Raw genomic sequence first — 23,840 nt, 5'->3', positions numbered from 1 at the left:
TTTTTTTTATTTATTTTTAAGATGTAAAGTGTAGCTGCCATTATGATGTGCAGTGATGTTTTCTAATGACCGTAAGTCTTCAACTATACAAAGTATTTCAATGGTTGGAATCTGCCCTTTTACATTATATACTAGTTACTATGGCAATCTAATTAGTTACTATGGTAATCTAATTAGTTACTATGGTAATCTAATTAGTTACAATGGTAATCTAATTAGTTACTATGGTGATCTAAATCACAGATTGTAAAATATGTGGATGGAGAGGGGGTGTGACGTTCATATGTTGTTAATATTCAGTGTTTTATCCTTCATAGGTAATATTGTAAATCCCACATTATTTTCATGTACATTCTGGGTGTCTCATTCAGTAAAAAAAAGTAAAATTCCATTCCCTTTTTTAAGGCGTTCTGTCATAATGTTTTTAGCATTAAATCAGATATTATTTTTGTATTAGTGTTCCTAAAAATCAGCGATACTGGCCCCCAAATTGTATAAATGTGGCCCCCCCGAGTCAAAATAATTGCCCAGGCCTGCCATAATCGTCCAGCCCAACTTTAGGTTACACACAGCAGAAGAGGTATTTAGAAATAATAATAATAAGTCTGTAAAATAATATACATTGTGCATACTTTTCTCCACTTGTCCTAATGCATGCTATTTGTTAAACATACTTTAAGTAAGTGTTTCTACATGAGCACAGTAAATCGTCTCAGCTTGTCAGTTTGCCAATTTCCCTTCCTTTGTAATATGGCCTTGTTTCCTGACAGAGACTCCCTCTGTGAAACTGGAGCTGTTTGGTGGAATCTTCAAGCTGCAGATACACCATAAGTAGGTTAAAGACGTGTGCATCTAGTTATGTTGCCCAGGGTCCTTATTATGCTCAAATAAAAGGCAGGAACATAACATAAATAAATGAAGCAACTCTGAAAGTTATATATATATATATATATATATATATATATATATATATATATATATATATATATATATATATATATATATATATATATATATATATATATATATATATATACACTACCGTTCAAAAGTTTGGGGTCACCCAAACAATTTTGTGTTTGAGCCTTCATTTCTAAGAACAAGAATAGACTGTTGAGTTTCAGATGAAAGTTCTCTTTCTGGCCATTTTGAGCGTTTGACACCAAAAATGTGATGCTCCAGAAACTCAATCTGCTCAAAGGAAGGCCAGTTTTGTAGCTTCTGTAACGAGCTAAACTGTTTTCAGATGTGTGAACATGATTGCACAAGGGTTTTCTAATCATCAATTAGCCTTCTGAGCCAATGAGCAAACACATTGTACCATTAGAACACTGGAGTGATAGTTGCTGGAAATAGGCCTCTATACACCTATGTAGATATTGCCCCAAAAACCAGACATTTGCAGCTAGAATAGTCATTTACCACATTAGCAATGTATTTCTTTAAAGTTAAGACTTGTTTAAAGTTACCTTCATTGAAAAGTACAGTGCTTTTCCTTCAAAAATAAGGACGTTTCAATGTGACCCCAAACTTTTGAACGGTAGTGTATATATTCATTACTAATGAAGCAGAAAATAAATGTGTTAACATGTTAAAAGAGTTCAATAAAATTACAAGCATGTTTAACACATGTATCATGTTGTCATTGTTTGCAAGTTCACAATAAACTCAAACCATAGCCATAACATATAGATTCCTTTCTTTCATGAAGACGAGAATATAAGTTGGTGTATTACCTGATTCTGATGACTTGCCTTGATTGGAATCAGACAAGATTCACTGTAGTCCTGATAACTTCCGCATTTTCGAAGGTCAAAAAAAGTCCTCCTTTCTGTCCAATACCACATGAAAGTGGTTGCTTTTTGCCTTCTTATTTGTCCAGCTTCCATACGCCTTTTTATACAATTTACAAGAAACACATTGGCGGCAAACTCCGTAGCTTGTGCGCTGTAATTTTCTTAGATTCGTATTTTGTTAGCCCAGGCAGGATGAATATGCACTTTTATTGTGAAAACAAGGAACTGCACTGTCCGTCTTAAAGGCCTACTGAAATGAATTTTTTTTTATTTAAACGGGGATAGCAGATCTATTCTATGTGTCATACTTGATCATTTCGCGATATTGCCATATTTTTGCTGAAAGGATTTAGTATAGAACAACGACGATAAAGATTGCAACTTTTGGTATCTGATAAAAAAAAGGCTTGCCCCTACCGGAAGTAGCGTGACGTAGTCAGTTGAACATATACGCAAAGTTCCCTATTGTTTACAATGATGGCCGCATGAAGTGAGAGAGATTCGGACCGAGAAAGCGACAATTTCCCCATTAATTTGAGCGAGGATGAAAGATTTGTGGATGAGGAAAGTGCAAGTGAAGGACTAGTGGGGAGTTGAAGCTATTCAGATAGGGAAGATGCTGTGAGAGCCGGGGGTGACCTGATATTCAGCTGGGAATGACTACAACAGTAAATAAACACAAGACATATATATACTCTATTAGCCACAACACAACCAGGCTTATATTTAATATGCCACAAATTAATCCTGCATAAAAACACCTGCATGTTTGTTATGCTAGCTCCTAGCTCCTCTGCTAGCTCCTAGCTCCATAGAACATGCCAATACAATTCAAACACCTGATCAACACACACAATCACTCAGCCCAAAAGACCGTTCACCTAACCCAAGGTTCATAAAGCTTATATATTTTTAAAAAGTTACGTACATACGCAAAAAAAAGTTGTTTAGAAGCCAAAGCTGCATACTCACAGTAGCACGTCTGCGTCTTTGTCATCCAAATCAAAGTAATCCTGGTAAGAGTCTGTGTTGTCCCAGTTCTCTACAGGCGTCTGTGTATCGAAGTCAAAAGTCCTCCTGGTTAGAGTCTCTGTTATCCGAGTTCTTCCATCTTGACTGCATCTTTCGGGAATGTAAACAAAGAAGCGCCGGCTGTGTACTGTTGTTGCTGACTACGTTCGAAAAATACGTCCATTTCGCACTGACAACTTTCTTCTTTGCTTGCTCAGCTTCCTTCTCCATAATGCAATGAACATGATTGCAACAGATTCACGAACACAGATGTCCAGAATACTGTGGAATTATGAAATGAAAACAGAGCTTTTTCGTATTGGCTTCAATGTGGAAGGCATACCCGTGTTCGCCGGTCTACGTCACGCGCATACGTCATCCTCAGAGGCGTTTCGAACCGGAAGTTTAGCGGCAAATTTAAAATGTCACTTTATAAGTTAACCCGGCCGTATTGGCATGTGTTATAATGTTAAGATTTCATCATTGATATATAAACTATCAGACTGCGTGGTCGGTAGTAGTGGCTTTCAGTAGGCCTTTAGGGCTTTGGACGGCAGGTACGGCGCGATGGTCTGTTGAAATGAAAAAGTGTTTCTCGCCTTCCTGTCGGTCGTTTGTTTGTTCTTATTAATGATCTGGCAGCAGCCAGCGTCATCTCACAAGACCCTCGGGTGCCGTGATTGTCAATCAAGTGACGTCTTGGTGAAGATTGATTATCAATCATTTTTAGGTCTATTTTTTTTAATGCCTGGCTAGTAATGGACTGACACACCCTCCGCCATCCACCGCTATCTCGCCATCCACGTAATGGCTACCCCTGGTCTACACCTAAGACTTGAATAGTTTTTGTAAAGTTTTGCACATTCTCATAAAGGTCACCTGTGTTCACAGGGAAAATGCCACATGTGTGGTGTGGGTCAAGCAGGAGGTAAGCAGGGTGAATATTGACACAGCGTTACTGTGACTGACAATATTGTTGTGTTCGGCGAGCATGAAAGGAACAAGGGCTGACATTTGGACACAGCCTGTACCAACAAACACCAGACTTCAGCACTTAATCAAACCGCCTTTTCACACTCAATAAAGCGTCTCAAAAGCCGAGGGTAACAGACTCTGTAGTGACTCTGCAAGTCAGACATGATGAAGTGTTACTTATGGAACACACACCCCTGCCCTTCCAATGAATGGAGAGTATAAAGACTCTGAGGGATCTGCATGCAAAAGGAAATACCGTCTTTTTTGGACCATAGGGCGCACCGAATTAAAAGGCGCACTGCCGATGAGCGGGTCTACACTGCAAAAAGTGAAATCTAAGTAAGATTAAATATCTCAAATAAGGGTGATATTTGCTTATTTTCTGTCTGATAAGATAATTCTTCTCACTAAGCAGATTTTATGTTAGAGTGTTTTACTTGTTTTAAGTGTTTTGGTCCTAAATGATCTCAGTAAGATATTACAGCTTGTTGCTGAGATTTGATGAGCTATATTGAGTAAAACATGCTTGAAACTAGAATATCAACTGTTGCAAAGCTGTGTCATCAACACTCACAAGTATAAAACTACTTTTCTTATTTCAAGCATGAAAAAAAAATCATGATTTTGACACAATTGTGTCTCATAATTAAAACAGATGACAGCCAAATGGACTTTGCTGTTTTATTTTCAATGAAACAATAGAAAACACGTACTCATATAGTAGTACAGTTGGCACAGTACAGTAAACTGACAGTTAATATTGAAACATTTTACATGTGACATTTCTAACAATTTTGAACAGAAATAGTTCATGCACATTCAGATGAATTCTTCAAAATTACAATTAAAAAATGTTTGGCCGGGGGCCGGGCTGTATATATGTGCACTAATTGACTGAAAGCGCACGCACTTGGCGCGATGTCATGTTGTCGATGGAAAAATGCATTTTTAGACAATATGATTTGCCTGAGCGGCTAGGAGACCCCGAGAGTAACAAGCGGTTGCCTTGTTGCCTTTCCATTAAGAACAATAAATTAGTTTTTAGTACAATTTTGCTGGTTTCAAAAATGTAATGCCCAGCGCATATCATTATGTCAAGATAATGGCACTAGCATTTACTTCATTTAAGAATATTTTTCAACATTTTGAGCAAAAAGATCTCATGTATTTTTTTTTCCACCAAGAAAAGTGCACTTGTTATTAGTGAGAATATACTTATTTTACGGTATTTTTGGGTTCATTGAAGTTAGCTAATTTGACTTGTTTTGGAAAGTCTCGACAAGCCAAATTTTATTGTTCTATTGGCAGATAATTTTCCTTAGTTCGTGTAAAATACCCCTAATTTTTTTATTTTTTTTCCTTGTTTTTGAACACTGACTTTTTGCAGTGTACTCAGGTCTATTTTAATACAAAAGTGGTCAAGTTATGATTTTTTTATAAATGTAAAATACTTCCTTGTGGTCTACATTACATGTGATGGTGGTTCTTTGGTCAAAATGTTGCACAGATGATGTTTTACACATCATCTTGAAGCCGCTTTCTGACAGTCTCTTCAGGATGCACCGTTCTGTGGGCGGTCTTATTTACGTGGCTCACCTTTGACAGCGTCTTCTCCCCGTCATCTTTGTTGTAGCGGTGTAGCGTGCAAGGACGGGAGTGGAAGAAGTGTCAAAAGATGGCGCTAACTGTTTTAATGACATTCAGACTTTACTTCAATCAATAACGGAGCAGCATCTCCTCATCCGTGGCTCACTAGTGCAACAACAACGGCCGAAATGTGTCCCGTGAAAAAACGTCGGACCGGAACTCTCTAATAACTAAAGTTCCTTGGGTGAATAATGTAAACTCACAATACCGGTAGTTTTTAGTGCTTTCATAGCGACTTTACTGACAGATATAAGTAAGAACTTTACAATACTTTATATTAGAAATGGCAACAGTGGAGGATGAATGTCGCATAACAAGAAGATAGAGAAAAAGAAGAAGCTTATCAACTACGGTTTCTGCACAGACTACAATGGCGGACGCGCTCAAAGTTTCAGTACTTATACCTGTACAGATCCCAAATACACATCAGCAGGTACCAGAAGGTAAGAAAAGTTGGTTTTGCATAATATTGCGAAACAAAACACCAGATAATGTCTGCTAATAGGTGCCATTTTGTGGTACTTATACACACACCATAATAATACTCGTATGTTTAATGCGCCGACAATACATCAAGCGGTGTGGTTTCATAGCTTACCGAAGTCGTACTAAAAACATGTTGACAGATTTTTGAGCGCCATGTGTAATGTTCTATATTCTCAATGGAAAATTTAAAGTTTTGGTGTTGTTTACTGCTGTCATATTGCAGTCTACACGTATCTCTTACGTGTGACTGCCATCTACTGGTCACACTTATCACTACACCACGTACCAAATAAAATCGCTTCGCGGTCGGTAAGCACAACCAGAATCATGCCGTACATTAGGCGCACCGGGTTATAAGGCACACTGTCCATTTTTGAGATAATGAAAGGATTTGAAGTGTGCCTTATAGTCCGAAAAATACAGTAATTTATTGAATAATGTAAACTCACTACACCAGTAGTTTTTAGCGCTTCAATAGCAAGATATACGTTAGAACTTTACGCTACTTTATATAAGAAATGACAACTGTGGAGGATGAATGTCACATAACAAGAAGATAGAGAAAAAGAAGAAGCTTATGACTACGGTGTCGGCACAGACTACAATGGCGGATGCGCTCAAATTTTCGGTACTTATGCAGATCCCAAATACACATCAACAGGTACCAGATGATTAGAAAAGTGGGTTTTGCAAAATATTGCGAAACAAAACACCAGGTAATGTCTGCTAATAGGTGCCATATTGCGGTCCTTATACACACACCATAATAATACTCGTATGTTTAATGCGCGGACAATCCATCAAGCGGTGTGGCTTCATAGCTTACCAAAGTCGTACTAAAACATTTTGACAGGTTTTTGAGCGCCGTGTGTAATGTTCTATATTCTGAACGGAACATTTAAAGTTTTGGTGTTGTTTACTAGCGTCATCTTGCAGTCTACACATATCTCTTATGTGTGACTGCCATCTACTGGTCACACTTATCTTTACACCATGTACCTACTCAGTGGCCTAGTACCTACTCAGTGACCTAGTGGTTAGAGTGTCCGCCCTGAGCTCGGTAGGTTGTGAGTTCAAACCCCGGCTGAGTCATACCAAAGACTATAAAAATGGGACCCATTACCTCCCTGCTTGGCACTCACCATCAAGGGTTGGAATTGGGGGTTAAATCACCAAAAATTATTCCCGGGCGCGGCACCGCTGCTGCCTACTGCTCCCCTCACCTCCCAGGGGGTGAACAAGGGTGATGGGTCAAATGCAGAGGACAAATTTCACCACACCTAGTGTGTGTGTGTGACAATCATTGGCACTTTAACTTTAACCAAATAAAATAGCTCCAAGGTTGGTAAGCACAACCAGAATTATGCCGCACATTAGGCGCACCGGGTTATAAGGCGCGCTGTCCATTTTTGAGAAAATTAAAGGATTTTAAGTGTGCCTTATAGTCCGGAAAATACGGTAATTTATTGAATAATGTAAACTCACTACACCAGTAGTTTTTAGCGCTTCCATAGCGAGATATAAGTTACAACTTTACGCTACTTTATATTAGAAATGGCAACAGCGGAGGATAAATGTCACATAACAAGAAGATAAAGAAAAAGAAGAAGCTTATGACTATGGCATCGTCACAGACTACAGTGGCGGAAGTGCACACATTTTCAGGACTTATGCAGATCCCAAATACAGATCAGCAGGTAGCAGAAGGTAAGAAAAGTTGGTTTTGCATAATATTGCGAAACAAAACTAAAAATTGCGACAGTCAGGGATGATGTTTGATAAGAAATTATCGAGTTCGAACCCATTATTGAATCCTCTTTTAACGAACCGATTCCTTATCGATTCTTTTATTGATTCCAGATAGGTTGTTGTATATGGAAAAAAACAATATTTGGATTAACAAAAGCTCACTTTTATTTTATAAGAAAAAAATAAAATTAAAAAAAATAAATATTGACCCCTAAAAAAAATAAAAAAAATATTGACATTTATTATCATTTATGACTGTTGTTACTCAAAGTACGTATGTTAAGTGGGATTTTTCAGAAAAACAAATATATACAGTAACACAAAAACAACCTGTCTCTGTGATCACTATAGGTATATAAATAATAATATAGTGTTAAATAAAATCAGTCCCTTGGGCACAAAACTGAAAATAATACAGCTCTCCAAAAAGTGCACTTCTGCTGCTATTGGAACATACTAACTACACACACTATGACACTAAGAACACCACAGTCATCAATCAACAATTCTTCCCCCCTTACATGAGAGCGTAGCCTGGCAATAATTGCATATTGCCTGTTCTGCCCTCACTATACGTGTTGAGGTTATACAGCTTGGCAGACAGCTAACAAACAATCCAAAGCAGATTAATCCATTTAGGCTCTTTATTGTTGTTGATCTTGCTTTGTCTTTTCCTATCTTTACTTTTGTCTTGCACTGGACTGTTGTTTATTTTTTTTAAAAACTGAAATACACACAATGACAAATGTATAAGCTATGTGATTCAATTAACATACTGAAATGTAATACACCATATGTAAATATTAGCTTCACACAAATATACAGTACTATCATCAAACAAATACTTCTGAGTGTTGAAACTATTTCAATGGTGGAAATACATGACTGGCAGCCATTTTAAGTCCTCAAAACATCCATTGAAACAGTGCACAAAAATCGTTTTTCAGTAGCCATCTTACTATCAAATTCAAACATTTTCCACCTTAATATTGAGTTATATAAACAAGTTAAACAGTTTACTTACAGACTTATCTTTTCCAAGGCTTGTAGGAGCTAACACAACTTGTCTACTTCTCAATTGTCTCATGAACTTAACCATACTTGCCAACCCTCCCGTTTTTAGCGGGAGAATCCCGGTATTCAGAGCCTCTCCCGACAACCTCCCTTCTCCCGACAAACTCCCGGTATTCAGCCGGAGCTGGAGGCCACGCCCCCTCCAGCTCAACGCGGACCTGAGCGGGGACAGCCGTTCTCACGTCCGCTTTCCCAGCAGCTTGCCTGCCCAATGACGTCATAACATCTACGGCTTTTAGAGAGTAGAGTGCACAACAAGCAGAGAGAGTTCTTGGTTTCTTATGTGGGTTTATTGTTAGGCAGTTTCATTAACGTCCTCCCAGCGCGGTAACAACACACAACAACAGCAGTCACGTTTAGTCTACTGTAAAGCAGTTCGTCTGCCATAAACAGCAATGTTGCGACACTCTTAAACAGGACAATACTGCCACCTACCGGATAGCCTGCAGAATACTGAAATTCAAGTATGTCTTTTATTTATATGTATAATAAAATAAAAAATAAAATATATATATAGCTAGAATTCACTGAAAGTCAAGTATTTCATACATTTATATATATATATATATATATATATATATATATATATATATATATATATATATATATATATATATATATATATATATATATATATATATATATATATATATATATACACACTACCGTTCAAAAGTTTGGGGTCACATTAAAATGTCCTTATTTTTCAATGAAGATAACTTTAAACTAGTCTTAACTTTAAAGAAGTACACTCTATACATTGCTAATGTGGTAAATGACTATTCTAGCTGCAAATGTCTGGTTTTTGGTGCAATATCTACATAGGTGTATAGAGGCCCATTTCCAGCAACTATCACTCCAGTGTTCTAATGGTACAATGTGTTTGCTCATTGGCTCAGAAGGCTAATTGATGATTAGAAAACCCTTGTGCAATCATGTTCACACATCTGAAAACAGTTTCGCTAGTTACAGAAGCTACAAAACTGACCTTCCTTTGAGCAGATTGAGTTTCTGGAGCATCACATTTGTGGGGTCAATTAAACGCTCAAAATGGCCAGAAAAAGAGAACTTTCATCTGAAACTCGACAGTCTATTCTTGTTCTTAGAAATGAAGGCTATTCCACAAAATTGTTTGGGTGACCCTAAACTTTTGAACGGTAGTGTATATATATATATATATATATTATATATATATATGTGAAATACTTGATTTGGTGAATTCTAGCTGTAAATATACTCTCCTCTTAACCACGCCCCCGCCCCCCCACCTCCCGATATTGGAGGTCTCAAGGTTGGCAAGTATGACTTAACTGACGTCGCCAACCCGGAAGTGCCCAAACTAATGACGCGTAGTATTTTCATTTCGCCACAAGGTGTCAATAAGAGTCTACAATCAAATGGGCATAACATTGCGTCTCACGGGCATTTCCTGTGGGAAGGGATTCGTTCTCAGGGATTCAAATAAAGAACCAACTATTTTTCTTTACTATAGTAGTCTCGATAACGGGAACCGGTTCTCAAAAAGGGATTCGAATCCGAGGACTCGTTTTTTTTTCTTATCGAACAACCGGGAAAACCGGTTTCGAGCATCATCCCTACCGACAATCCATCAAGCGGTGCGGCTTCAAAGTCATACTCTAACATTTTGACAGATTTTTGAGAGCCGTGTGTAATGTTCTTTATTTTCCAATGGAACATTTAAAGTTTTGGTTTTGTTTACTGGCTGTGTGGGAGTGCGACATGGGGGTTCTGATGGTATAAACGACTACTAATGGATGCATCAAGCCCTGGAAGTCCGACACAAATCAAGAAGGGAGGGAAGTGGAAACAGGGCGAGGGAGGATTAAAAAGCAAAAGGTGGGGGACCCGCCTGTTGCTGTCTGGGGTCCGCAGCAGAATGCAGACTGATTGGATCTATTAGGGGCTCATTCAGAGGGGCTGACATGAGTAAGTGGATACTGCGCCCACTGGCCATGTGCATTAGCCCTTTTAAACGCCTATTAATCTGGAGTAGCGGCTTAGGAGATCGGAAAAGAAAACCTCGCAGAGCACCTTTCATCAGGATGTAAGGCTAATGCAAAAATACTTGGGCTCCAGACGGGGATATCGTGTGTCACCGTCCGGCCAAATCGTGTCTACCGCGAGCAGACTGACATTGAACAGTTGTTCCGCCCTGAACAGCACACAGAAATCTATAACTGCGACAAGGCAATTGAATAAGGGAGGCGGGCGTATATAGCAAGCCCACAAAGTCCTTCTGTTCTCTGGGGAACAGGTGCAACATAAGAGTTGAGGCCATCAGATCCCCGCATTGGTGCGAGGGGCCGGGCGGGCGAGGCTGCAGCTGCTCCAGCTAATGCCATCATTGGCAACTTCATGATCCTGAATTGCTGTTGTCATGTGACGCTGGATGAAACTAGACAATCATTAAACTTAATGATTACCCAACTATAGCCTTTTTCCTATGCCTGACTTGGTTCAAAATAGTACAGGTATTACTTATGCGTGACAGGCCTGAAAATCCTCCGAAAATTATACTGCGACATTGTCTGGAAATACAAACCCCGTTTCCATATGAGTTGGGAAATTGTGTTAGATGTAAATATAAACGGAATACAATGATTTGCAAATCATTTTCAACCCATATTCAGTTGACTATGCTACAAAGACAACATATCTGATGTTCAAACTGATAAACATTTTTTTTTTTTGCAAATAATCATTAACTTTAGAATTTGATGCCAGCAACACGTGACAAAGAAGTTGGGAAAGGTGGCAATAAATACTGATAAAGTTGAGGAATGCTCATCAAACACTTATTTGGAACATCCCACAGGTGAACAGGCAAAACGGGAACAGGTGGGTGCCATGATTGGGTATAAAAGTAGATTCCATGAAATGCTCAGTCATTCACAAACAAGGATGGGGCGAGGGTCACCACTTTGTCAACAAATGCGTGAGCAAATTGTTGAACAGTTTAAGAAAAATCTTTCTCAACCAGCTATTGCAAGGAATTTAGGGATTTCACCATCTACGCTCCGTAATATCATCAAAGGGTTCAGAGAATCTGGAGAAATTACTGCACGTAAGCAGCTAAGCCCGTGACCTTCCATCCCTCAGGCTGTACTGCATCAACAAGTGACATCAGTGTGTAAAGGATATCACCACATAGGCTCAGGAACACTTCAGAAACCCACTGTCAGTAACTACAGTTGGTCGCTACATCTGTAAGTGCAAGTTAAAACTCTCCTACGCAAGGCGAAAACCGTTTATCAACAACACCCAGAAACTCTGTCGGCTTCGCTGGGCCTGAGCTCATCTAAGATGGATTGATACAAAGTGGAAAAGTGTTCTGTGGTCTGACGAGTCCACATTTCAAATTGTTTTTGGAAACTGTGAACATCGTGTCCTCCGGACCAAAGAGGAAAAGAACCATCCGAATTGTTATAGGCGCAAAGTTGAAAAGCCAGCATGTGTGATGGTATGGGGGTGTATTAGTGCCCAAGACATGGGTAACTTACACATCTGTGAAGGCGCCATTAATGCTGAAAGGTACATACAGGTTTTGGAGCAACATATGTTGCCATCCAAGCAACGTTACCATGGACGCCCCTGCTTATTTCAGCAAGACAATGCCAAGCCACGTGTTACATCAACGTGGCTTCATAGTAAAAGTTTATATTTACATCTAACACAATTTCCCAACTTATATGGAAACAGGGTCTGTACATGAGGGCCAATATCGTTTTTTTCTTCCAAATCCCCCCAAAAATAGTTCCATGTCAGCGGTTGACCTGATTGAATGTTGTTGTTACCACAAAGCCGTAAGAGACGAACACAGATGTGTCAGAGCGGACGTTAGGGCTTTTTTTATTCAACCGACAAGATATACCGTATTTTTCGGACGATAAGGCGCACATAAAATCCTTTCATTTTCTCAAAAATCGACAGTGCGCCTTATAACCCGGTGTGCCTAATGTACGGAATAATTCTGGTTGTGCTTACCGACATCGAAGCAATTTCATTTGGTGCACGGTGTAATGATATGTTTGACCAGTAGTTGGCAGTCACACATAAGAGATACGTGTAGACTGCAATATGACACCAGCAAACAACACCAAAACTTCAAATGTTCCATTGAAAATAAAAAAAACATTACACACGGCTCTCAAAAATCTGTCAAAATGTTAGAGTATGACTTTGAAGCCGCACCGCTTGATGGATTGTCGGCCCATTGCAGCTATCCATACACTTGGGTAAAACGGAATCCATCCTATTTGGGTCCCACATCAACCTTAAGAAAGTCAATGACTTCACTATAAAATTGGGTGACATTGTTATCACCAGGAAAGATGAGGTCACCTACCTAGGTTCCATTCTAGAGGCTAATCTTTCCTGTGATAAAATGGCAACCAAGGTAATCAGAAAGGTCAACCAACTAACGCGGATTTCTCTACAGAATCTCCTCTCTGGTCAACAAAAGCACCTTGAGGATTCTAGCGGGAACTCTCGTTCAACCCTTTTTCGATTACGCAAAACCCTCAAATCCAAACATCTCAGAACAAGCTAGACAGATTACTTCTAGACCTCCACCCCAGATCACACCTCACTCCTACCCACTTCTCCAAAGTGGGCTGGCTCAAGGTGGAGGACAGAGTTAAACAACTTGCACTGAGCCTAGTCTATAAAATCCGCTACACCTCCCTGATACCGAAGTACATGTCAAACTACTTCCTTAACGTAAATGAACGCCATAACCACAACACCAGGGGGAGCTCCACAAACCACGTTAAACCCAGATTCCGATCTAACAAAGGTCTTAACTCATTCTCCTTCTATGCCACATCAATATGGAATGCGCTCCCAACAGTTGTAAAAGAAAGGGCATCTCTATCCTCCTTCAAAACAGCAACAAAAGTACACCTCCAGGCAACTTCAACCCTAAACTAACACCCTCCCTTCCACATCATACCTCTTCGGATTGTAAATAATCAAATGTCCTACATTGTTCCAATGTCCATTTCTCTGATGACTGAAGTGTTGATACCAACCAAACCCCCCTCCATATCCCACACCCCGGATTGTAATGTAAATAATTCAATGTACAGTATATACTCTGATGATTATCTTGTGTGATGACTGTATTATGAATATAGTATATATCTGTATCATGAATCAATTTACGTGTTGGAAAACTTATTGGGGTGTTACCATTTAGTGGTCAATTGTACGGAATATGTACTGTACTGTGCAATCTACTAATAAAAGTTTCAATCAATCAAAAAAAAGATACAAGTATTACTATGGTGTGTGTATAAGGACCGCAAAATGGCACCTATTAGCAGACATTATCTGGCGTTTTGTTTGGCAATATTATGCAAAACCAACTTTTCTTACCTTCTGGTACCTGCTGATGTGTATTTGGGATCTGCATAAGTCCTGAAAATGTGAGCACATCCGCCACTGTAGTCTGTGCCGTACACCATAGTCGATAAACTTCTTCTTTTTCTCTACCTTCTTGTTATGTGACATTCATCCTCCGCTGTTGCTGTTTCTAATATAAAGTAGCGTAAAGTTCTAACTTATATCTCGCTATGGAAGCGCTAAAAACTACTGGTGTAGTGAGTTTACATTATTCACCCAAGGAACTTTAGTTATTAGAGAGTTCTGGTCGGACGTTTTTTCACGGGATACATTTCCGGCGTTGTTGTTTCCCAGGGGGTAATCAAGGGTGATGGGTCAAATGCAGAGAATAATTTTGCCACACCTCGTGCGTGTGTGAGACAATCTTTGGTACTTTAACTTAAGTAGTGAGCCACGGATGAGAAGATTTTGCTTCGTTGTTGATTGAAGTAAAGTGCGGATGTCATGAAAACAGTTAGCGCCATCTTTTGACACTTCTTCCACTCCCGTCCTTGCACGCTACACCGCTACAACAAAGATGACGGGGAGAAGACGCGGTCGAAGGTGAGCCACGTGAATAAGACCGCCCACAAAACGGCGCATCCTGAAGAGACTGTCAGAAAGTGACTTGAAGATGATGTGTAAAACATCATCTATGCAACATTTTGACCAAAGAACCACCATCACATGTTATGTAGACCACAAGGAAGTATTTTACATCTAGAAAAAAAGATAATAATATGACTCCTTTAAAGGCCTACTGAAATGAATTTTTTTTATTTAAACGGGGATAGCAGATCTATTCTATGTGTCATACTTGATCATTTCGCGATATTGCCATATTTTTGCTGAAAGGATTTAGTATAGAACAACGACGATAAAGATTGCAACTTTTGGTATCTGATAAAAAAAAGGCTTGCCCCTACCGGAAGTAGCGTGACGTAGTCAGTTGAACATATACGCAAAGTTCCCTATTGTTTACAATGATGGCCGCATGAAGTGAGAGAGATTCGGACCGAGAAAGCGACGATGTCCCCATTAATTTGAGCGAGGATGAAAGATTTGTGGATGAGTAAAGTGCAAGTGAAGGACTAGTGGGGAGTTGAAGCTATTCAGATAGGGAAGATGCTGTGAGAGCCGGGGGTGACCTGATATTCAGCTGGGAATGACTACAACAGTAAATAAACACAAGACATATATATACTCTATTAGCCACAACACAACCAGGCTTATATTTAATATGCCACAAATTAATCCTGCATAAAAACACCTGCGTGTTTGTTACGCTAGCTCCTAGCTCCTATGCTAGCTCCTAGCTCCATAGAACACGCCAATACAATTCAAACACCTGATCAACACACACAATCACTCAGCCCAAAAGACCGTTCACCTAACCCAAGGTTCATAAAGCTTATATATTTTAAAAAAGTTACGTACATACGCAAAAAAAAGTTGCGCACATACGGTCAAGCGATCAAATGTTTAGAAGCCAAAGCTGCATACTCACAGTAGCACGTCTGCGTCTTTGTCATCCAAATCAAAGTAATCCTGGTAAGAGTCTGTGTTGTCCCAGTTCTCTACAGGCGTCTGTGTATCGAAGTCAAAAGTCCTCCTGGTTAGAGTCTCTGTTATCCGAGTTCTTCCATCTTGACTGCATCTTTCGGGAATGTAAACAAAGAAGCGCCGGCTGTGTACTGTTGTTGCTGACTACGTTCGAAAAATACGTCCATTTCGCACCGACAACTTTCTTCTTTGCTTGCTCAGCTTCCTTCTCCATAATGCAATGAACATGATTGCAACAGATTCACGAACACAGATGTCCAGAATACTGTGGAATTATGAAATGAAAACAGAGCTTTTTCGTATTGGCTTCAATGTGGAAGGCATACCCGTGTTCCCCGGGCTACGTCACGCGCATACGTCATCCTCAGAGGCGTTTCGAACCGGAAGTTTAGCGGCAAATTTAAAATGTCACTTTATAAGTTAACCCGGCCGTATTGGCATGTGTTATAATGTTAAGATTTCATCATTGATATATAAACTATCAGACTGCGTGGTCGGTAGTAGTGGCTTTCAGTAGGCCTTTAAGTAGTGAGCCATGGATGAGAAGATTTTGCTTCGTTGTTGATTGAAGTAAAGTGCGGATGTCATGAAAACAGTTAGCGCCATCTTTTGACACTTTTTCCACTCCCGTCCTTGCACGCTACACCGCTACAACAAAGATGACGGGGAGAAGACGCGGTCGAAGGTGAGCCACGTGAATAAGACCGCCCACAAAACGGCGCATCCTGAAGAGACTGTCAGAAAGTGACTTGAAGATGATGTGTAAAACATCATCTATGCAACATTTTGACCAAAGAACCACCATCACATGTTATGTAGACCACAAGGAAGTATTTTACATCTAGAAAAAAAGATAATAATATGACTCCTTTAATGCGCCTTATAATCTGGTGCACCTTTTGTATGAAAAAAATTGGTTTGATGCCAATAAATTATCATTAAATGTAGAAAAAACAAAGTTCATGATTTTTTGTAAGAGGAAAAGGGAGGAAACGATCAAATTGTCAATAAATGGAATAGATATTGAAAGGGTTTCTGAACTTAGATTTTTAGGAGTGAAACTGGATGACGGTCTGACATGGAAATCTCATATTGCACATCTGCGGAAAAAGATGTCTAAGAGTATTTTTATATTAAATAAGGTAAAATATGTGTTAGATTATAGGGCAATGCGCATATTGTATTGTGCACTTATATTGCCATATATCAGCTACTGTGTGGAAGTGTGGGGGAACACATATAAGAGTAACATAAAGTGTGGGGGAACACATATAAGAGTAACATAAAGGCATTGTATCAACTACAGAAAAGAGCTATAAGGATTATTCATAAAGTAGATGACTTAGAACACACTAACATATTATTCATTAATTCAGGTTTATTGAAATTACAGGAGCTAGTAAAGTTACAGACATTATGTGTCATGTTTAAGGCTAAAAGCAAAACATTACCAGCAAATTTACAAAAAATGTTTGTCATCACTTCTGAGAATGAAGAGCATAGAAGAAAAGGTCATTTCCAACATCAGTATTCAAGGACAACTTTAAAACAAATGTGTATATCAGTTAAACTATGGAATTCTCTTTATAATGAGATAAAAGATTGTAAAAACATATTCCAATTGAAAAATATATATAAAGACAGAACAATAAAATCATATGGACAGCCATAAGTGTTTACATTTTGCTTTATATTTATTAATTTACTTGTTTTTTGCCTGGTTTTGTATTTGTTTTGTATCATCCTGTGAGGTGTACCTGTATATTACTTCTTTTGTTTTTTTGTTCGGTTTGTACTTCATGAAGTTTTGCACTTGTGTTTTTTTTGTTTTGTTTTGTTTTGTTTTGGTTATATTTGGATGTAATTGTTGGTTCACATATCATTAAGTAAGACTATGTATTATGTGAAGGGGGCAGGAAAATATAAGATTTTTCTTCATCCTGCTCCTTCTCAGGCATTGGTGTGTAACGGTGTAACTGAATAATTGTGTTATAATTGTCTATCAAAGATGCACATCAATGAAGGAGATAAATAAAAATGATGATGATGATGAAATGATGAAAATGACCTGAATAGAACCGCACATCGGCAGTGCACCTTTCAATCTGGTGCACCCTATGATCCGTAAAATACGGTAAGCCTTGTTTTTGTTTTCTGTGTTTATAAGTGTGTGTGTGTGTGTGTGTGTGTGTGTGTGTGTGTGTGTGTGTGTGTGTGTGTGTAGATGTTTAAATGTGTGTTTCAGTGGTGTTAAGACCAAGATTGTATGTCAAGCGTGAGTCATGTGTGGGCAGTGTCTTTTTAGTTCTGAACCGCTGCACACAAAAGAGTGAAATGTGGACAAAACATGCATCGTTATGGAACACATAACTCCGATGGACTTGAAATGAGCTCAATGCACGCTCTCTTAAACACCCACTGCAACTTTAAGGTGCTCCACTGAATCACAACCAAAATGTGGCACACATCTTTAGGGACTGACATGCACGCGTATTTCAAATTCAAGCAAGATTGGTGGAGAAACATGGCTGCCATCAAGATAAACACATTTGCCGAGGCAGAGGCAGGATTTAGCTCAGTAGGTGTTGGTTACTGTTTTTTCCGGACCATAGGGCGCACCGGATTAAAAGGCGCACTGCCGATGAGCGGGTCTATTCAGGTCTATTTTCATACAAAAGGCGGATTAAACGGGTCATATAATTATATAATTACAAATTATAATTTGTAGATCCACTATGGACTGGACTCTCACTATTATGTTAGATCCACTATGGACTGGACTCTCACTATTATGTTAGATCCACTATGGACTGGACTCTCACTATTATGTTAGATCCACTATGGACTGGACTCTTACTATTATGCAGAGGTGTGGACTCGAGTCACATGACTTGGACTCGAGTCAGACTCGAGTCATGAATTTGATGACTTTGGACTCGACTTGACAAAATGTTAAGAGACTTGCAACTCGACTTAGACTTTAACATCAATGACTTGTGACTTCACTTGGACTTGAGCCTTTTGACTTGACATGACTTTCCCCAAAACCCAAAGATTAAAAAGTTATTTGGGAGCGCGCCGCTCCGTATTTTTCCTTTTCTTTGTTCCTGTCAGCTGGTGTGCTCTCAGTACAACAGCCAATCAAATTAGATCTACGCTGTTTTCATCCCACAGCTCTCATCCAATCAAATTGCAGGACAACCAATGAAGAAGAATTGTCAAACAATGCGGCAGTGAGAAACAATTATGCCAAAGTTAATTTTCTTCGGGTATTAAAACTACGACTCGGTCAACAAAAAACGAATAGCCCTATGCAAATCATGCAGTTCGAATATTACAGACGTAGACGTAACAACTTCCAACTTCGTTCGACATTTGAAGTTGCCCAAAGAAGGGTAAGTTTTGAATGTAAGCTAACGTTTATTGGCTAAGTAACGTGACTTTTATTTGCTGTGTAGTTAAATCAGCGAGGCTGTAAACTCACTGCTAACGTTATAACCATAGACATGTTCTAAGGGTACGCAGCATCGAGCGCTACTGCCTACTGGTGCAGACGAGACGCGGGGCCGCCATCTTGGAGTGGTGATCCGCTCCACTAGTGCAATTCATTTGGCAGGAGCAATGAACTGTCAGCGCATTTAATTCATTTTACCTCACTGAATACCACTCATTTTCACACGCTTTTTTGTCATACGTGTAGCTATGATAAAGGACACATGTTTTGGCGTGTTTTATTATTCATAGTTTGCTTAACAGTAATATAATATTCTTATACGCTATAAGTGACCAGACGTCCGAGATCAAAACTGGGAATATCATCCCCAGAAAAAGGGGAAAAAAACGGTCAGCTATTTTTAAATTGAAGAAACAATATGATTAGGTTATATATACATGTGTATATCCTACATAAACAATGTATGAATACATTAGATATCTATATATCTTATAGACTGTATCTCTGTTGCTGCAGCAGCAGAGAGTTTATTCTGTCTTGACACTTTGTATTGATATTTTGTATTACATTCTTCCCTTAAATGATCATGTTTACAGTGATTGTTATATATGTATTTTTTATGTATGTCGCTTTGGATAAAAGTGTCTGCCAAATACTTAAACATATATAAACACCTGAAAGTCTTTATATCAGCTAAAACCACCAATCTGTTTCACTGGATTCAGAATAAAACCAAATGCTGTTTTACCCAACAATGTTAGTATTTGAATATTGTTACTTGAAGACTTATTCCTGGTTACAATTATACTGTTAAGAAAGTATGGTCTTATATTTTGCCTAAAATGAGAATGCATCATAATCAGTGGCGGCTGGTGAATTTTGTTTTAGGTGGGGCTGAAAGTTTGTAAACCAAACCCCTTTAGGGGCGTCATCCTCCCCCAGAAGATTTCTTTGTGATTTTCACATACAAATATTGAAGATCTTTGCTCCTTCTCAACTCTGTGGTAATGTTATTTTCATAAAATACAACCAATAGTACATTAATGTTAAATCTTACTTGTGAAAAGTAATACCCCGATTCCTATTTTCAACAGTCCGCTCATTTGAGCAGGAAAACGCTGAACACCAGCATCTTTGTTTTCTACCGGTCAACTGTCAGTTTAGGCTGCTCGCCGGCTCCTCATCACCACTTCAAGATGCAAATTGCTCGCGTCACAGCAACCAATGCTGCGTCTACTTATAAGAGGTCTGTGGTTATAACGTCATTGCAAACACGGCAATCTGTTGCGTCCACTGCAGTTCGCTACCTTATTCATACTTTTTGTCAAGTGATTTTTTTTAAGCAGGGTTGCATGAGGTACCTAACACATAACATTACGTTAGTCAATGTATCACACACAATAACGTAACGTTAGACGGCGGTCAGCAGCACCGCATATTTTAGCCACCTACAAAAAGACAAACAGTCAAATAAAGGTCAGTTAAAATGTATACTATATTAAGAATATGTGTACATATTGCATAGGGCCCTGACATCTAAAAAGTACAACTCTGTTCATTGTTATGTTCATGTATTTGTTATGTTTTTCATGTGTACGCACACATCAACCCACATACAGTATGAGATGAGATCAATGAGATAAGGTAAGAACAGAATAGAAACTGCTGTGGAACTAGTTACAATGCAATATGCCATGGACATACAAGGTTAACACTTTTGTACAAATAAGTACAGTTGCACTTGTTTTTGCAAATGTGTTTATTCTGTAAAGGAATGAGTTAAATGTTTAAAATTGTTTACACTATTAAAATGACTGGTTAAAGGCCTACTGAAACCTACTACTACCGACCACGCAGTCTGATAGTTTATATATCAATGATGAAATCTTAACATTGCAACACATGCCAATACGGCCGGGTTAACTTATAAAGTGACATTTAAAACTTCCCGGGAAATATCCGGCTGAAACGTCGCGGTATGACGACGTATGCGCGTGACGAAGTCAGAGTAACGGAAGTTATGGTACCCGTAGAATCCTATACAAAAAGCTCTGTTTTCATTTCATAATTCCACAGTATTCTGGACATCTTTTGCAATTTGTTTAATGAACAATGAAGGCTGCAAAGAAGACAGTTGTAGGTGGGATCGGTGTATTAGCAGCGGACTACAGCAACACAACCAGGAGGACTTTGTTGGAGCGCTAGCCGCGCTAGCCGCCGACCTCACCTTGACTTCCTACGTCTCCGGGCCGCCAAACGCATCGGGTGAAGTCCTTCGTCCTTCTGCCGATCGCTGGAACGCAGGTGAGCATGGGTGTTGATGAGTAGATGAGGGCTGGCTGGCGTAGGTGGAGAGCTAATGTTTTTAGCATAGCTCTGTGAGGTCCCGTTGCTAAGTTAGCTTCAATGGTGTCGTTAGCAACAGCATTGTTAACCTTCGCCAGCCTGGAAAGCATTAACCGTGTATTTACATGTCCACGGTTTAATAGTATTGTTGATTTTCTATCTATCCTTCCAGTCAGGGGTTTATTTTTTTGTTTCTATATGCAGTTAAAGCATGATGCTATCATGTTAGCTCGTAGCTAAAGCATTTCGCCGATGTATTGTCGTGGAGATAAAAGGCACTGAATGTCCATTTCGCGTTCTCGACTCTCATTTTCAAGAACATATAGTATCCCAGGTGGTTTAAAATACAAATCCGTGATCCACAATAGAAAAAGGAGAGAGTGTGGAATCCAATGAGCCAGCTTGTACCTAAGTTACGGTCAGAGCGAAAAAAGATACGTCCATCGCTGCCTCTCAAGTCCTTCACTGTAACGTTCCTCATCTACGAATCTTTCATCCTCGCTCAAATTAATGGGGTAATCATCACTTTCTCGGTCCGAATCTCTCTCGCTCCATTGTAAACAACGGGGAATTGTGAGGAATACTAGCTCCTGTGACGTCACGCTACTTCCGCTACAGGCAAGGCTTTTTTTTATCAGCGAGCAAAAGTTGCGAACTTTATCGTCGATTTTCTCTATTAAATCCTTTCAGCAAAAATATGGCAATATCGCGAAATGATCAAGTATGACACATAGAATGGATCTGCTATTCCCATTTAAATAAAAAACAATCATTTCAGTAGGCCTTTAATAGTGCTATTATGAATTGCAATGTCAGTACTATTTTTTTTCCTGCTATTTCAAATGCACTTGTTTTAATAAATAAATACAACTTTTTAAAAGCATACACAATCTGTGTAAAAATATTAGTCTGTGGTTAAAAGGACTTGAAAGGACTCGAAACTCAAAATGCATGACTTGTGACTTGACTTGAGACTTTCCAGTCTTGACTTTGGACTTGACTCGGGACTTGCCTGTCTTGACTCGGGACTTGACTCAAGACTTGAGGGCAAAGACTTGAGACTTACTTGTGACTTGCAAAGCAATGACTTGGTCCCACCTCTGCTATTATGTTGGATCCACTATGGACTGGACTCTCACTATTATGTTAGATCCACTATGGACTGGACTCTCACTATTATGTTAGATCCACTATTGACTGGACTCTCACACTATTATGTTAAATCCACTATGGACTGGACTCTCACTATTATGTTAGATCCACTATGGACTGGACTCTCACTATTATGTTAGATCCACTATGGACTGGACTCACACACTATTATGTTGGATCCACTATGGACTGGACTCTCACTATTATGTTGGATCCACTATGGACTGGACTCTCACTATTATGTTAGATCCACTATGGACTGGACTCTCACACTATTATGTTAGATCCACTATGGACTGGACTCTCACACTATTATGTTAGATCCACTATGGACTGGACTCTCACTATTATGTTAGATCCACTATGGACTGGACTCTCACTATTATGTTAGATCCACTATGGACTGGACTCACACACTATTATGTTAGATCCACTATGGACTGGACTCTCACTATTATGTTGGATCCACTATGGACTGGACTCTCAATATTATGTTGGATCCACTATGGACTGGACTCTCACTATTATGTTAGATCCACTATGGACTGGACTCTCACACTATTATGTTAGATCCACTATGGACTGGACTCTCACTATTATGTTAGATCCACTATGGACTGGACTCTCACTATTATGTTAGATCCACTATGGACTGGACTCACACACTATTATGTTAGATCCACTATGGACTGGACTCTCACTATTATGTTGGATCCACTATGGACTGGACTCTCAATATTATGTTGGATCCACTATGGACTGGACTCTCACTATTATGTTAGATCCACTATGGACTGGACTCTCACTATTATGTTAGATCCACTATGGACTGGACTGTCAATATTATGTTAGATCCACTATGGACTGGACTTTCACTATTATGTTAGATCCACTATGGACTGGACTCTCAGTATTATTTTAGATCCATTATGGACTGGACTCTCACTCATATGTTAGATCCACTATGGACTGGACTCTCACAATATTATATTAGATCCACTATGGACTGGACTCTCACATTATTATGTTAGATCCACTATGGACTGGACTCTCACTATTATGTTAGATCCACTATGGACTGGACTCTCACACTATTATGTTAAATCCACTATGGACTGGACTCTCACACTATTATGTTAGATCCACTATGGACTGGACTCTCACTCATATGTTAGATCTACTAT

This window comes from Entelurus aequoreus, linkage group LG24 (genome assembly GCF_033978785.1).
Source record: "Entelurus aequoreus isolate RoL-2023_Sb linkage group LG24, RoL_Eaeq_v1.1, whole genome shotgun sequence".
Classification (NCBI taxonomy): Eukaryota; Metazoa; Chordata; class Actinopteri; order Syngnathiformes; family Syngnathidae; genus Entelurus; species Entelurus aequoreus.
This window is presented reverse-complemented; position numbering follows the sequence as displayed.